Source organism: Silurus meridionalis, chromosome 28 (genome assembly GCF_014805685.1).
Source record: "Silurus meridionalis isolate SWU-2019-XX chromosome 28, ASM1480568v1, whole genome shotgun sequence".
Classification (NCBI taxonomy): domain Eukaryota; kingdom Metazoa; phylum Chordata; class Actinopteri; order Siluriformes; family Siluridae; genus Silurus; species Silurus meridionalis.
The window spans coordinates 9,855,123-9,872,979 of NC_060911.1; the positions used below are offsets into that span (position 1 = coordinate 9,855,123).

The 17,857-nt window shown below is 39.6% G+C and overlaps 1 long non-coding RNA gene across 1 annotated transcript; it reads right to left on the bottom strand.

Moving 5' to 3' along the window:
* Window positions 1-7,655: 7,655 nt before the first annotated feature.
* Window positions 7,656-8,957, bottom strand: LOC124381486. The gene is made up of 4 exons (XR_006924853.1): window positions 8,802-8,957; window positions 8,657-8,721; window positions 8,502-8,577; window positions 7,656-8,409 (listed from the first exon to the last, which is right to left on the bottom strand). It is a non-coding gene; the product is annotated as an uncharacterized LOC124381486 (long non-coding RNA).
* Window positions 8,958-17,857: the final 8,900 nt, after the last annotated feature.

Here is a 17,857-nt window from a genome sequence, read left to right on the forward strand (position 1 = left end):
AATTAAGCAGATAAATAATGCTGAAATACTAAAAGAAACAAAATATTAATAAATATAAACAATGCTCCTTCACAGTATATTTGATATATATTGTTTATTACAGCAACCATCTCATTTAAATCTGTTTGAATATTAGCCACATATCAAGCATCCCAATGTGTTGGAATTATTAATTTTTCTAGTGCTACATGCTACATACAGATTTAGAGTTGAGGAAAAAAGAGAAAACTGACTATTTTATTGTATAAATAAAGCAGTAAAAAGATAAAAACATACCCAAAAAGTAAGAAATTAAAGTCTGATGTATTTCTGTAGGTGTCAGATCTCTGTTCCCCTATAATTTGAAATTACTTCTGAGCCCTGATTTTCTTTAAACCAAATGTCTTTAGATCCAGTCCTCTTCACTGGGTAATTTACAACACTAATGGCAGGAGCTGATTTACAATTTAAAGTTTTGATGTGCTTATATTGTGAATATATAGTGCCATCTTGGGATGGCTAGACTTATATATCTCTAAACATCTTTTGTCTTTAACGATAAAAGAGTGAAAAAGTATGAAAGTAAACATCTAAAACTTTCCTTTTTTCCTCTTATTTTAGGATTACATCTTATTCCAATTTAGGCTCAAAGCAGTAGTATTAAATGAAAAATGCACTTTTTTGGAACGCAATCCTACTCCCCACAATTAATGTGCAAAATATATTTTTTGTCCACAAACCATAAACCATTGACCCTGCATCTATGTTACCTCCCATAAACTGAAATTGTGAGTAATGTAATTATAAAGAAACTGTTGTTAACCAGAAACAATCTCAACACATTAATGTGGCTAATATAGCTGACAAAAAATAGATCAAATGTTGACAAGATTATTAATCAAGCTAGTAGTTATATGTGCCATAATCATATCAGAACAGGATCTGGTAACTCTAGAACTTACCTGTATGGTGGACACATAAAGATTTATTTATTTAGTTTGTTTGTTTGTTTGTTTGTTTAATAAATGTAATATATAATTGATCTTTTCACATCCCTTCCATTCAAGAAAAATGGAATGAACTCATTTTCATGATTGGTAAATCTTTTTTTTTTTTACAAATCCAATACAACCATACAGCAAAGATCTTAGCATACAGCAAAGATTTAATGCACAATAGCATTCAAATGTTTTACATTACATATAAATATATATATTTAATATTTACTTTAAGCTGCCATAATATTACAGGGCTTTATTGGGTTTTTTGTTTGTGGGGTTTTTTTTTGGCTTTTTACTACTTTATTACCAGTACTGACAAATATGTTTTTTGTTTTGTTGTTGTATATGTTGTTTGTTTTGTGCTTGGGGTGGTGACAGTCTATGTTACATTAGTTTACCTAATGGCTTACATTTTCTTATTCATTTTCCATCTATTTGCATTGCAAAATTTGTGAGCTCTTTGGTGTAGCCCTGGCCAAAATATATCTTTTTTTGTTGTTTGTTTGTGTTAGGATCTGTCTGGACAAAAACTGTGATGTGCATGCCTAATATTACATAAGACTGGTATGAAAGACATGCCTTCTGTAATGATTTATACATTGTAAAGCAATAAATAATATTATATAATATTTTGTACATAAATTTGATTCTAATTGGCAAGGTTCAATCCTGAGCTTGAGTGTCTCTCTATGTGGAGTTTCTCTTGTGGGTTTCCTCAGGGGTCTTTGTTTTTCCTTGCACTGTTGTAAAAAAAAAAAATGTTAGAAAGATGAAAGCTTAACCAAACAAAAACATGCTACCCTGAAAAAATCCCCCCAGACATACAGTATAGTGGAAATATTCTGGAAACCTTATAATTAACCTACAAATGTTCACAAAAACAGAAAGTAAAAAGGAAAGTATATTGTCCTGGTTATAATTTAAGAAAATCTGTGACCCCAATGTTATGTTATTATATGCCATGTGGTGATCTGTCAGATTTACTACAAAATGCTGCCAGAATCATTTCATTTTATGGTTATTATTAAAAGATTTGCAGTTAAATGTTTCATTAACTTTATTTGACAAGACACACTACAAATGCCTCAAAGCTGTTATGAAAAGCCAATTATTAAAAAAAAGCTAAGTGAGAATCAAATTTCAAATTGAATGTTTAACACAATTTTCTATATTAAGACAAATATTATAGTATGTAAAAAAAGTGTTTTATAACCTAAATGAATAGTTTGCTAAGCATCTGTCTATCTACCTATCTACCTATCTATCTATCTATCTATCTATCTATCTATCTATCTATCTATCTATGTATCTATCTATCTACTTATTAAACTTGTCTTCTATTATGAACATACAATAGGTTTATTAACTTGTTAATTTATGTGTGGCACATTTTTAAGTAAAAACCTTGTATATTAGATTCAGTAATATTTGAATAGGGATATAGTCTGCATACTTTGCATTTATAAGTCTCTTTCAAAGTTATTTTGAACAAAAAATTATTTAAAGATGTTTTAAAGAGTTTTTGGCCTAAAAACAATAAATATTATTAAAGGTTTCAGATTCACAATTATTTATCACGTTTTTTTGGGGATTGAATATCATTTATGAATTTATTCTGCCGTTCATTGCGCCTCAACTGTCATGTCTTTATTCCCCACTAGAGGGCTCTGCACCATACTTTGAGAACCACTGGGCTAAGGAGTAAGGGATAGGGTGTAGGAAGTAGGGGGGTAGAGGCGCCATCTGGTGGTAAAACAAGAAAACACATTCACCAGTATTTTCACAGAATTTGACAGTGTGATAATTTAAGAAAAGGCTCTCTATGTTAATTGTATTCCCCGACGTGTATTTCAATGCAGTCTGGCATCGTGTGCATATCGTTTTTATCGCTTTTCTTATTTCATTTAATTTCTACACTTTTTGCCCGGAAGACCTACCAGTTCATCCCGTTCATGTGACCACAATGAAATCGAGAAAGTTTTGCTGCTGCAATAGCATAAAATAAATAATACCATCACATCCCTATTCACAATTGCAATTGTTGACATCACAGCTTGTGCATTTTGATCTTTGTTTACTCCAAGCAGGTGTTCCCAGTTTAGCATGAAGGTGTTTCTCACAGACTGAACATACATGCTCCATCTGTTGTCTCAGATGGTCCTTAAGTCAAAGCCCTGAAAAGTTGTGGTATGAGCACGAAGGAGTTTGCTTTTTTAAACACTATGTGATAAAAGTTTCCAGCATACCATCTGGGAGAGAGTTTGTTTTCATATATTTAAGACTGGTCAAACAGTTCTCAACTGCAGCAACAACACTTTATATGATGAGGTCTGCCTTCTGTATAGTCTGACTTAATGTTGCTATTCCCTGCAGCACATCAGCCAGCAAATAACAAAATGCAAAAAAGACCCAGCAGATCCTTCAGGGTTTTAAAAAACATTTCCCCTTCTACCACCAATGTTGGCATTGTGACTGGTTTGGGTCAAATTCTATATATGAATGCAACAGCTGCATATTGACCAACTGGGCTCATATGATCATTCCTTCCAGACCTTCATTGCTCTTTCTGAATATGGCACCTAGTGTGTTGCTTTTACTGGCTTTGGTTTGTAAAACCTAGTTCCACGTTCTTTACAAAATGGTACATTGGTACATACACACAACCCATGGTGGTAGATTTTGCTAAAAGGAAAGGATGGAAATGGCAGTGGTGAATACTTATTTTAAGAAGAATGAGGAGCATAGGTTGACGTATAAGAGTGGAGGAAGGTGCACACAGGTGGACTATGTTCTATGTAGGAAATGCAACCTTAAAGAGATTAGAGACTGTAAGGTTTTGGCAGGGGACAGTGTAGCTAGACAGCATCAGATGGTGGTCTGTAGGATGGTTTTGGAGGTGAAGTAGAAGAGGAGGAGAGTGAGGACTGTAAGAAGAATAAGATGGTGGAAACTGAAGGAGGAAGAGTGTAGTGTGAGGTTAGGGAGGAGGTCAGACAGATGCTCGGTGGTGGTGAGGAGGTGCTGGATGATTGGGTAACTACTGCAGAAGTGATAAGGGAGACAGCTAGAAAGGTACTTGGTGTGACATCTGAAAATAGTAAGAAAAACAAAGAGACGTGGTGAAATGAGGAAGTGCAGGAGAGCAGAAGGAGAAAGAGGTTGGCAAAACAGAATTGGAAATGACAGAGAGATGAGAAAAGAAGGCAGGAGTACAAGGAGATGCGGCATATGAGGAGCTGTATGAGAAGTTGGACACTAAGGAAGAAGAAAAGGATTTGTAGCGATTGGCCAGGCAGAGGGACTGAGCTGGGAAGGATGTGCTGCAGGTTAGAGCAATAAAGTATGGAGACAGAAATGTGTTGACTAGTGAGGAGAGTGTGTTGAGAAGATAGAGGGAATATTTTGAGCAGCTGATGAATGCTGAAAATGAGAGAGAGAAGGTTGGATAGTGTGGAGATGGTGAAGCATGAAGTGGATAGGATTAGTAAGGAGGAAGTGAGAGCAGAGATTAAGAGGATAAAAAAGTGGAAAGTCGGTTGGACCAGATTACATACCGGTAGAAGCATGGAGATGTTTAGGAGAGATGGCAGAGTATTTAACAAGATTTTGGAACGTGAGAAGATGCCTGAGGAATGGAGAAGGAGCGTGCTGGTACCGATCTTTAAGAATAAGGAAGATGTGCAGACCTGCAGTAACTGTAAGTTATGGGCAGAGGTGGCAAAAGTACACACATACTTTACTTAAGTAGAAGCACAGATACTCATGTTTTAAAATATTCGGGTAAAAGTTGAAGTACTGATTATACCTTTTTACTCAAGTGAAAGTAAAGAAGTCTTGGCTCTGACATGTACTAAAGTAAAAAGTAGTTATTACTTCTACCTTTTTTAGCTGTTAACTGGACCTCACATTATATTAGATAGATAGATAGATAGATAGATAGATAGATAGATAGATAGATAGATAGATAGATAGATAGATAGATAGATAGATAGATAGATAGATAGATAGATAGATGTCTGCACTGTTTGCACTAGGTTGCACTCGATGCACTTTACGTAGCTTGTTGTTGTTTAGTGTAGCACCAGGGTTCCGGAGGAACTTTGTTTTATTTTTACAGTATACTGTGTACCACTGTGTATAATAGAAATCACAATAAAAGCCTCTTGACTTGACTTGACTTGATGGTGAGGATCAGGGTTTGAATCCTGCTTTCTTCCTGCTATTTACAATGTGGGTTCAACTTGTGCTACTTACATCTGTATTCGCTTCCTACATCTTTCTTTAGCGTTAAATTCTTGTGTTGATGGTTTGAAAAGAATGATAGAACTGCTCTAATTAAGCTTCCCATCCTGTTTTTTTCTGATGGCTTAGTGGGTTAAGGCTGGTACTTTGCTAATGTTGGTGGTCAGGGTTCAAACCTGGCTTTCTGTCTGCTAGTTTAAATTCCTGATTCCTACATCTTTATATTCTTGTTTTGATGGGTTAAAAAGAAAGATAGACCTGCTCTAAACAAGCTTGCCAGCTTGTCCTTCCTAGTTCCATAGTTCAGTGGGTTAATGCTGGTACCTTGCTAATGGCGTGAATCAGGTTTCGAATCCTGCTTTGTCCCTGCTGGTCACGATATGGGTTTGCTTCCTACGTCTGTCTTTAGCATTATATTCTTGTGTTGATGGTTTGAAAGAAAAGATAGACCTGCTCTAAACAATCATCGCAGCCGGTCCTTCCTGATGGTTCAGTGGGTTAAGACTGGTATTTCGCTGTTGTTGGGGTTCAGGGTTTGAATCCTGCTTTCTGTGTTTCTGTCTGGTCTGAATTTCTTGTTTTGAAGCCTGAAACGAAATATAAACCCCCCCCAAAAAAAAAAAAAAAAAAAAAAAGAAGAAGGTGTGTTGTGGGACTTGATGGCTTTGTGATAAAAGCCTTGCCTCTGAGCTCAGAGGTTGCTGGTTCAAGTCTGGCTTGTCCCCACACTGGGTAAGCTGTGTGGAAAGTAGTGTCTGGTGAGCAATGGAGTGGTTAACTGTGAGCAAAGGCTGTGAAGACCTGCTGCTTCACAGCCTCAGAAAAAGTGTGGGTGATAGGTTTTTGGCAGAAATTGTAACTATGTATGCAAAACTAAGTTGATACTTTTTTGGACGTTTTTGCTTCATAACACCCTGTTTTCAGCTTCTCAGACGCTGGGGGGGCAGATGCCCGGATATTGCCCCCCTGCTTCAGGATACACCCTCCGAAACCGTCCACATCCAACCTTCCACACAGCCATTCCTGACACCTTCCACACTCTTAACTTCGAGCCCTGGCCAGGGTTTGAACCAGCAACCTCTCAACACAGAGGCAAAGCTCTTCCAATTGAGCCACAGGATCTCCTGCAAGAACCTGATTTTTAGGACCTTTTATAGTTCTTTATTAAAACTTTTTAAACTATTTAAAAGAAGGCTAAGCAGTAGGAATTGAACTGGGTGAGTCAGATAGCAGAGACCGCATCACTAACCACTACACTACCACAGGGGTGGCAAACAAAGCTTTGCTTATTGGTTTTTCTATAGTTAAGAGACCACTGTTTTCTCTTAGATCATGATTTCAGAGGGTCAAAACCTCTCCTTCCTGTTCATTCTCTCAGTTACTCGAAGTCTATGAAAGTGCACTAAAGGCGGTAGATCATTTTCACATTTAGCTCCTACACTCTGGAATAGTCTTCCTGACAGTGTTCGGGGTTCAGACACACTCTCCCAGTTTAAGTGCAGATTAAAAACATATCTTTTTAGCAAAGCCTACACATAACATACGTCTCACATCATAACCTTGTGCTCCAGAACATCTGATCACATGCACATTATCAACTTGTGCTGTTAATATCATAAACAGCAGCTACGCTAATTCCTCTCCACTGCTTCTCTTTCCCTCCCCATCCCGAGGCTTCCTGAGGTTTGGCCAGCTCCAGTCACCTCCCACCTCGTGAAGAATATGGACCTTTGAAGAAGTAGATCCCGAACCAACTAGAGACGTACCAGTGCCAATTGAATCCCACTACATGTGTGGTTTTGACATTGGACCTCCTGGAGTGTTTAAAGGCTCTGCGTGGAGAAGCTGATGCCTGGATCTGTGATGATCACAAATGTTGAGCTCATAAAACTAGGAGCTACTAACCATATAGACTGTAGGAAGAACATTACTTATAATCTTATACTCCAGTACTCATGTTAGTTCTCACTCTCCATTCTTTTGTATTGTTCAAAGATTTATGATCAAACTCTTGATGTCACCCAAATGAGGATGGGTTCCCCTTTTGAGTCTCTCAAGGTTTCTTCCTCATTACATCTAAGGGAGTTTTTCCTTGCCAGTCGCCACAGCTGCTCATCAGGGACAAATTCACACCATTTACCTTAACTGTTGATTTCTGTCAAGCTGCTTTGAGACAATTTCTGTTGTGAAAAGTTCTACAGAAATAAACTTGACTTGATATGTAAGCGAATGTGGCGCGAGGGGTGCGGATGGTGCAGGGAGGGAGAGCCGAAGGGCTCGTCACACCCAAGCTCAACTTTATATACTAACCAAGTCGACTACGCCACCTGGGAGGGTTATACCCAGGAAATAGAAGTAAACCCCAGAGTTTATTAGGTCACACAAGTTCGATTCCCTTATTATTGAGTGTAGGCAGGAAACGTGGGCATCGTATAAAACAATACAGAGTTTATTGAAAACTTAGCTTTAAAATATAAGAACAAAAAGAAAATGTTCTCACTGGTGAATATGGTCCGGTGACAATTACACAAATAACAAAATAAACAATCGGACACAAAGTATTAAACAATAAATTTACAAATGAACAAAACAACATAAAATCATTACATACATGGCTGGAGTTACCCACCGGAGTGATCAGCACTAATTATCAAAAGCACACTTCCACACACACACCTCACCGTGAACTCAAAACACCCACTCATACACGTCAAAAGTGTCGTACAGCAAATGTAGAAATAGCACCAAAGACCTTTCACCCGTGGGACCCCAGCTCCTGAAAGAAACCCAAAAGCAAAATAAATCTCAGACAGAAAGGAAGGAAACAGCGAATTAAGGTCACAATTCCACCGTAATATGATGGATAGTCACCAAGCACAATATGATTCACCATATACACCGCTTAAACAAAAACCAATGAAGAACTTGATTAAAAGGTTGAGGGAAGCAAAACCCAAAAGGAGCGGCCACGTCGTCTTCAAGCCAGCCCCGATACTTGCACGTTGCTCGACCCCTCAGTAGACCAGACAATACCGGTTAAAAATCACAGAAGCCAAATGGCAGCAGCAGAATTCCCCTTTTAAATAGTTGTAAGCCGAGGTTGTTCACTCGGCACGCAGCGAGGGAAAAGTCGAATCGCAGCAATAATCACCCAGGACGAAAAAGGAGGAAGGAGAGAAGGAGGATCCTATAATACAAACAATGATACAAGATATAAATGACACAAGTAATTGCGCAACTACATGCTGCAATTCCCCCTAACAAACCGAAGCAACTTACCAAACGCGGATAGATAAGTTCCTGAGAATCAATTCACCGCTCAGGATACGCAGCCTTCAAATAACCTGCTGTTAAACTGAAGTTCAAGGACTGCACATTACTCACGCCACCTGACACGCGTTAAAGCTAAACATTGCTAAACAACTTCCTCATACCTGCAGGGAGGGCAATAAACAGATCCAAAGCAGCATCCAACAGGGACACACACTGAAAAGACAGGCTAAGGATACACAAATGAGCCATTAGTGCAATGAGCAAAGAAAAACTTATTAGCCAACGCTACATACTAGCAGCACATACCTGAAATGTCTTTAGCAACCGCAAAAGGGGAGGATCCGGGCGTGACACATGCCAGGCTCAAACCAACCCACTCTAAATAGTGCCTGCTCGCTACTGATTGGTGGTCAGGAGTGTCAATCACCACCTGAACCTCATTCATTCTGTCACACATATGTACAGTGATTAAATATAAAGGCTATATCAGTGCAGAGACGTGTGGACATCATTAAAAGCCTTTACTATGTTTCCACACGGACAGTTAATGAGGTGATACCGGAGAAACTGCACCTCTTCAAGTCAAGTCTGGAAGCTTATATATATAAAATTATAGACATTTTACAGATTTGAATGATGTATTGTTTTTATCTGTACGATCATTAAAGACAGTAATTTAAGTTTGTGTCGCCATTATGAGGAAAAACCCACAAAACGCCACCCAGAGGGTTAATTGTGTGAATCATGGCGGATTTGGTGTTTGATTTGAGACTTGGCGCAGAAATAAAACAAAAGTTTACTGATTAAAAATATTTTCATCTGTTTATTTATTTATTTTATATCTAAGTAAAGAAAGGACGTCGTGGATAAATTAATTTTTTGTTAAAGGTTTTAATTTCACCTCTTTTTTTATTTAGTTATTTATTTATGTATTTACATTTGGGGAAACAGAAATGTGCGCTGAATTGATAGCGCGTTAATAAAATTTCTTGCCGGTTAAAAGAATTTTCATTTGACAGCCAAATATACATATACATACATACATATATATTTATATATATATATATATATATATATATATATATATATATATATATATATATATATATATATATATAAATACAAAACTAATTAAAAATGTTGTTACCTAATGAATGTATCCAGGCTGAAGATCCACATATAGAACACAAGCAGAGAAAAGATGATGATGTTGATCAGGAGTGTGTCTGTTCTCAGTCATGTTTACATCACTGACTCCCTCTGTCTCATCCACGTTAACCTCAAACTTTTTACTGCCTTCTGCCTGCTGATTCTTAGCTTCGTAAACTAGTCTACATCTGTGGTAAGTGAGAGTCAGGACTTTATACACCAGTTGATTGAAAAAGACAGGAAATCGGTTGTTCGGCTGAAATCAGCGCGCAGTGAAAATAAAAAATATATATTTCACAAAATTAATGGATTAAAACTAAAGTAACGAGTCTGTTTTGAAAATGTAATAAGTAAAAAGTACAGATATTTGTGTAAAAATGTAATGAGTAAAAGTAAAAAGTTGTCTGAAAAATAAATAGTGGAGTAAAGTACTGATACCAGAAAAATCTACTTAAGTACAGTAACGAAGTATTTGTACTTCGTTACTTCCCACCTCTAGTTATGGGAGAGAGTAGTTGAAGCCAGGCTGAGAGAAGAGGTGACCATCTGTGAGCAAGAAGGTCAGAAGGAGCTGCGTTGTGTGTTTGTAAAATTAGAGAAATCATACGGCAGAGTGCCGAGAGAGGAGTTGTGGTACTGTATGAGGAAGTCAGGTGTGTCAGAGAAGTATGTCAAGGTGGTGCAGGACATGTATGAAGACAGTGTGACAGCAGTGAAGTGTGCAGTATAAACAAACGACAAACGACAGACTGGTTCAAGGTGGAGGTTGGACTGCATCAAAGGTGGAGAAGGTGGAGGAGTTCAGGTACCTGGGGTCAACAGTGCAAAGTAATGGAGAGTGTGTTAGAGAAGTGAAGAAAAGAGTGCAGGCAGGGTGGAGTGGGTGGAGAAGAGTGATAGCAGGAGTGATTTGTGATAGAAGGGTAGCTGCAAAAGTTAAAGGGAAAGTTTATAGGACTGTGGTGAGACCTGCGATGGTTTAGAGACAGTTGTGTTGTCAAAAAGACAGGAGGTGGAGCTGGAGGTAGCAGTTAGGAGTTGAAGATGCTGAGATTTACATAAGTAGTGACAAGAATGAGAAAATAGGATTAAAAATGAGTTTATTAGAGGTACAGCGCAAATAGGACGTTCATTTCTATTGTTTATTTCTTAATTTTAAGTCCTTTTCTGCGAACTTAAAATGTTTGTGTCCAAAGTTACATGTATGGTCACAAAAGTTCAGGTCCCATTATCTTTCACATTTTTTTATTTATTCTCTTTATTACATTCCATATTCAATATTGCAGTTATATAATAATCTTGGTAATCTATAAAGCAACAACTAAATGTGTATTGTAGACCTTTTCTTCCTCTCCAACCATATTTAGTTTGTAAGTAGTTAAATTGCACAGCAAATACAACACCTATCTGCATCATCCAAGCCAGGTATTGCCAGCGATGCAATTTTGGGAAAGTTACCCAGTCCAGTTTCTGAGACCACAGGTGGAGCTTTAGTCCTGTCTTCAGAGAGTTATGTTGTCCTGGGTTTTTTACTTGTATGTTAGTAGCAGGTCTGGAGAACAGAATTCTATTTTTTTAATATCATAGAATACATTTTTTATATCTATTTACAAAACAACTTTTGATTGCAATTACAATTTTATTAAAATGGCATTTAAATTGTATAATTAAGTTTTCTTTGCATAAAATCAATAAAAGTAATTTATCATTAATAGGCAAGCTAATTCAGATCAAACAATTCAGATTAAAAGCATTTATTAATATGATGCATTTCATTAAAATACAGTCAGAGAGAAATTAAATGTAAATTAAATGTAAATTAAAATGACCTTTTCAGAATCTACTTGCTGCAGAAATACAGTACAGTAAATAGAAGAAACTACATTACAACTGTCATATTATTTATAGCATTTGTTAGATAGATAGATAGATAGATAGATAGATAGATAGATAGATAGATAGATAGATAGATAGATAGATAGATAGATAGATAGATAGATAGAAAAAACATTATATTTTGTTATCTGGGATCTAATGACAGACCTAAAGAACATTGTAATACTGTTAAAGTGCCAAATATACAAATTATATGTTTTTATACTTTGACAAGTCTGATTTGAATTATAAATTAAATTAATAACTTAATAAAAATTACAATTTATATTAATAGCATTTATCCATCTGTGCAAAAATTATATACAACTCTTGGTAAACTGCAATGAATAAACTAAATGTGAAGCACAGACATTTTCCTTTTTTTTTTTTGGCAAAACATGAATATTTATGCCTGTAGCTGCAGGGTGTCTTACCAAGGGATTCCCTTATTTGGGATATCTTTGAAGCAATAGCATCAAGGTTTGCTTAAGAAAGGCAGATGCAGAAGGCTATAAAGCTCCATGTTAGTATTACCTTTCCTAGGTTAATCTAAGGAAACATGTTTTTGTTGGTAAAGAGCTTTAAATTTGAAAGGTTGTCCCAGTTATAGCTCTTGGATAAAGACATGTAGCTTTTATGACTTTATCCATCTCCATCATGTTTACAATGTGAGGCAACATCCCTTCACCTTCTCCTTATTCTATAAAATTATACAGACTCTCAACATGTACATTTTATATAAGTTTATTTACAAAATGAATTTTGTTTAAACAGAATTTCAAAAAAATATACAGTATATAATTTTTTTTTTGTAAAAAAAAAATTTTACATTGGCAATGGCTGCCCAAGTGTAAAGCTCAAAAGGTTTAGTAAAATATAAAATATCCTGTTTTAAAATTGATGCAAAAGTATTTGGTGTCAGACAGAAGAATGTAAAAGTATCTGTTTTGACTGAAAAATGTAGTATTATCATTTTCATCCTGTACTGAGATGATTACAGTGGCTGAAGCGTTGATTTCTTCATCGCTGCCTTGAGCTGTGGCACAAATGTGAAATCTTAACGTCCTCTCTGACTCGTAATCAAAACTGTGAGCCACAAAGATCCAGCCACTATCAGGCTGAACAAGGAATGGCAACATTTGTGCACAGAGGTTCCACAGAGTAGCTGATTTTGGGTAAATTTGATCCAGGCTGTGATTTGATCCCATTGGATCACCCTAATGCCGCTTGAGCATTTCCTCCGATCTCGACTTAGTAGGTCAGCGTTTTGAAAGCCAGCACCTCCTCTGAGTTTGTTGAAGAGTCAAGGCCCATTGAGGAGCTTAAATATGGATTTCCTTGATCATCTGCCACCACGATGAACATATATCTTTGTTGAGTGTCATTTGTAATCATGCTACTTAGAGTTAAAGTCCCAAAATGAGTATTATTGTGAATAATTGACTCTTGGGATGTAGAGAGTAGCGGATCTGTCCATTGGTGGCGCTATCTCTCTCATGAGCGTGGGCAACTTACGGTGTTGTCCCTGGAAGAGTTTTTTGGGATATTGTGATGACATCAAAGGTCAGTGGAAAGACGGGTGGGTTGTCATTGATGTCAATTATATTTACGTGGACGTAAGTGGTGCCGTAAGAGCCTGTGAGAAATGCACTTGGTAGGGACTCATGGTCCAGGTAAAAGTTGGTGTAAATTACACCGGACTGGGAATCCAGAGTGCAAAACCTCTCAGTGTTGCCAGAGGAGAGTTGATACACATAAGCATCCACTATATTTTCAAGAGACAATACTTTTATAAATGCAATAATATACATGACTATACTAAATTCTTATGCAAGTAATGTGTTCAGTGATGGACAAAGTACACAAGCCTTGGACGTAAGTTAGGATACAGAAGGTAAAATATTACTCCAGTAAATGTCCTTTATTGAAACTTTCACTTGAGTAACATACAAATGTATTTGCCTTCAAATGTATTTAATTACCCACAGTACTATGATTTAGCTATAATGTCCTATTGTAATTTTTATCACAAGACTTAGTCAACTCAGTTTATGTGAAAAGACTCTAATATTACTCTTAGCACACCAATCTATTAATAGAATGATATTATTACTTAAAATTTATTAACCTAAAACAATAGGTTACTGTTCATAACTCCGGTTCTCTGAAACATCGAGTAGAGAGGTCACCTATGGGAAGGGCATCCGTACCTGACTTCTGCAATTGCATCTAATTGCACCAAGTCTGGCTTGACAGACCGGAGCGTGTGCCCAATGGCAGGTAAGGGACCGCCCCTTACCCGAGTGCATAAGGCACCTGCATGCGCTACCTTTCCCCAGTGAGCATATTTGCTTCTCGTGCAGCAAGCGGGGCAAACTTGGTGGATCTCTCCACTATATGTTTCAGAGAACCTGGGCTAAGAACAGTAACCTATTGTTCTCTTCCTTCATCTAGTTGCACTGTTGCCCAATACACTCACAGTGAGGCTCTCCAAGCCAGAGGACGGCCACCCAAAAGGCAGTGCTTGACACGTCACATAGTAGCAGACCCCCTACAGAGTAAGGATAAAACACCCAGCCAAAAAAACATGTGGTAACATGCATACTAGAACCCGAATCACACACAACATGTGGGTAGCATGTAGAAATATACATACTGATGTGCACTCACCGGCCACTTTATTAGGTACACCTTACTAGTACCAGGTTGGACCCCCTTTTGCCTTCAGAACTGCCTTAATCCTTCGTGGCATAGATTCAACAAGGTACTGGAAACATTCCTCAGAGATTTTGGTCCATATTGACATGATAGCATCACGCAGTTGCTGCAGATTTGTCGGCTGCACATCCATGATGCGAATCTCCCGTTCCACCACATCCCTAAGGTGCTCTATTGGATGGAGATCTGGTGACTGTGGAGGCCATTTGAGTACAGTGAACTCATTGTCATGTTCAAGAAACCAGTCTGAGATGATTCGCTTTATGACATGGCGTTATCCTGCTGGAAGTAGCCATCAGAAGATGGGTACACTGTGGTCATAAAGGGATGGACATGGTCAGCAACAATACTCAGGTAGGCTGTCGCGTTCAATTGGTACTAATGGGCCCAAAGTGTGCCAAGAAAATATCCCCCACACCATTACACCACCACCACCAGCCTGAACCGTTGATACAAGGCAGGATGGATCCATGCTTTCATGTTGTTGACGCCAAATTCTGACCTTACCATCCGAATGTCGCAGCAGAAATCATCAGACCAGGCAACGTTTTTCCAATCTTCTATTGTCCAATTTTAGTGAGCCTGTGCGAATTGTAGCCTCAGTTTCCTGTTCTTAGCTGTCAGGAGTGGCACCCAGTGTGGTCTTCTGCTGCTGTAGGAGCCTGTAGGAGAACCCAGGAGGTTGCACTCCCTTAGATTAATATGCCAAGGAAATAGATTCCACAAGCCAATGAGAGAGGTGTTGCTATGAAATGGGATTCCCTGTGTTCAGGGGGCACAAGGGGTTACCTTATCCACACTGAACGAGAATTTGGTGCATGAGAAACGCTTGGTGGAAGCCAGAGCCAGTAGCAGGGCTGTTTTGAAACCAAAAGTTTGAAGGTGATACTACCCAGGGCCTCAAAAGCCTCCAGCACTATAGGGAGGTCCCAAACTGGAACTAATGTTCTGGTGATTGGTATTAAGCAGCGAGCACCCTTTATAAATCTGTGAATAAGGGGGTGTTTCCCCACTGTAGTGCCACCAAGCCCAACACGACATGCGGTGATGAGCCTCTGTTATTTGAAAGGGAGAACATGGAGGACAGAACAGGTGTCCGGAGGACTGGCGCCTGTGAACGTGGACTTGAAGCCTCCTGTTGCCAAGCATCAGGCCAGACGTTTATGTTTAGGGTCCGAGGGAGCAGGTTTTGAGGTTTTATTTGAATCTTTGCGAAGGACATTTTCGGACAGAGCTTAGCAGCGGTGGGGTCAATTTGCTAAACCGGTGGTGCCCAGTGGAGTTTGTTAGTCCTGCCTGTATGGTGGGAATGGTGTCCCCTAGCAGGTGCGTTAGGCGGACACACAGAGGACTCCTGGCACAGTGCTGGTTTAGTTGGAAGACTGGAAAAGCCTCGTCCTCCTTTTTCTTGTCATTGCAGAGCTGTTGCGGGGTCAAAGAGAACTTGTCCCGGCTCAACCAGCACTTTTGCAATGCGCCGGTTCTCACTATTGGGAAAACCAAATAGATAAAGCCACAGTACGTGTTCTTTAACTACTGAGAAAGTAATCTTGTACAGCTTCACAGGAATTACGAAGGACAAGATTGTTAATTGCAACAATCTTCTTCTAGAGATGATGGCGACCCTTTCTAAAGTTGCTGTCCCAAGTCACCCAAGTTCGGCCTGATATGCAGACTACAGGAAGTAGATGTTGAGGGCTCTCACTGCAAGAGCTGATGCTTCATAAGAGGACTGATAAATGAACACAAAGATCCATCTTACCTGATAGAACAGGCTTGGGTGGGGCACTCAGCCTGCCTTGAGAGCGGATAAGGTATCTGGCAATAGATGCTTGCCATAACCTTAACCTCAAAGCCCACAAGACCGTGATTAAGATCAAGAGGATCTCCCCAACCATGCTTTTGCACATGCAGGGAGGTTTCAGAAGTTTTCCCTTTGTAAACATCCCTCTCTTGATACAAAGCAATTAGAAAAGCTGGCCATTCGATCTTGAGGCATGTTGGTGGCTTGTTCACAAAGTTTGAAAAGTATCAATTGGGGCAAGGCAGTGGAAGCCTGAGGGGCTACGGATAAAGGGACGGCCTCCTTGTCATCTGAGAAATTAAGAAGATCTGCATCAGCCTCATCCCTGGAGCCAGGTGGTCCGTCAATGAAACAGGGTTCGCCCGCTAATAAATCCTCAAACAGAGACAGGCATTGGTCAACCCAGGTCATCGATGCTGGCCCGTGAAAGGCCCCCTGGGTGCTCAGCTGCGTCACCTTAATCCCCCTCCAAATCGGACAACTCAAAATTGACGCACTGCATAGCGCTCTCTTTGATTCTGCGATGCAGGAGATTTCAACCATGCGAATCTCAGGACTGTGCTCCCTAAACTCCATCAGCATGTGGCCTTTGCAATGAGAGGAGCAAACATGCTGGATCTTGTTTACACAAACATCCCCAGCACATATTGTGCGGAGCCCCGCCCCATCTCGGCTACTCAGACTACATCTCTGTTATGCTAATTCCAGCATACAGACCGCTCATCAGACGCTCTAAACCGGTTCTGAAACAGGTGAAAACCTGGCCAGCAGGAGCCACTTCTGCTCTTTAAGACTGTTTTGAGTGCACTGACTAGGACATATTCAGGGAGGCTGCAACCAACGGCGATTCCAACTTGGAGGAGTACACGTCAAAAGTGACCAGCTACATCAGCAAGTGCGTTGATGACGTGACCATCTTCAAGACCATCACTATACGCTCCAACCTGAAGCCGTGGATCGCTGCAAAAGTGCGTACGCTGCTGAAACAAAGAGACTCTGCCTTCAGAGCAGGGGACAAGACAGCCTTAAGAACAGCAAGGGCCAAACTGTCCCGTGTCAGAGAGGCAAAGCGCGCACATGCAAAGAAAATCCACTACCACTTCCAGGACAGCAGAGACACCTGGCGCATATGGCAGGGCATCCAGGTGATCACGAACTACAAGACAAAATCACCTGCTTGTGACCGTGACGCCTCCCTCCCAGATGTGCTGAACGACTTCTATGCCTGGTTTGAGGTAAAAAAAACAACGTGAAGGCGAGGAAGACCACAACTCATCCCTGTGACCAGGTGTTTTGTCTAACCACAGCTGAAGTAAGGAAAACTCTATGCAGAGTTATTCCACGGAAGTCTGCTGGACCAGACAACATTCCTGGCAGAGTGCTCAGGGAATGTGCAGAACAGCTAGCGGATATCTTTACAGACATCTTCAACATCTCCCTGAGCAGCAACATTGTTCCTACATACCTCAAGACAACAACCATTGTTCCCGTGCCGAAGAAGTCCACTGTCTCCTGCCTCAATGACTATTGTCCTGTCGTGCTCACACCTATCGTGATGAAGTGCTTCAAGAGGCTCATCATGAGGAACATTAAGACCCAGCTTCCACCCTCCCTGGACCCCATGCAGTTTGCGCATCGTCCAAACCCCTCCACAGACGATACCACCTCCACAACCCTCTATTTGGCTCTCACCCACCTGGACAACAAGGACATGTACAATTGCTGTTCATTGACTTCAACTCAGCATTCAACACAATCATCCCTCAGCACCTGATTGAGAAGTTGAGCCTACTGGACCTGAACACCTCCCTCTGCA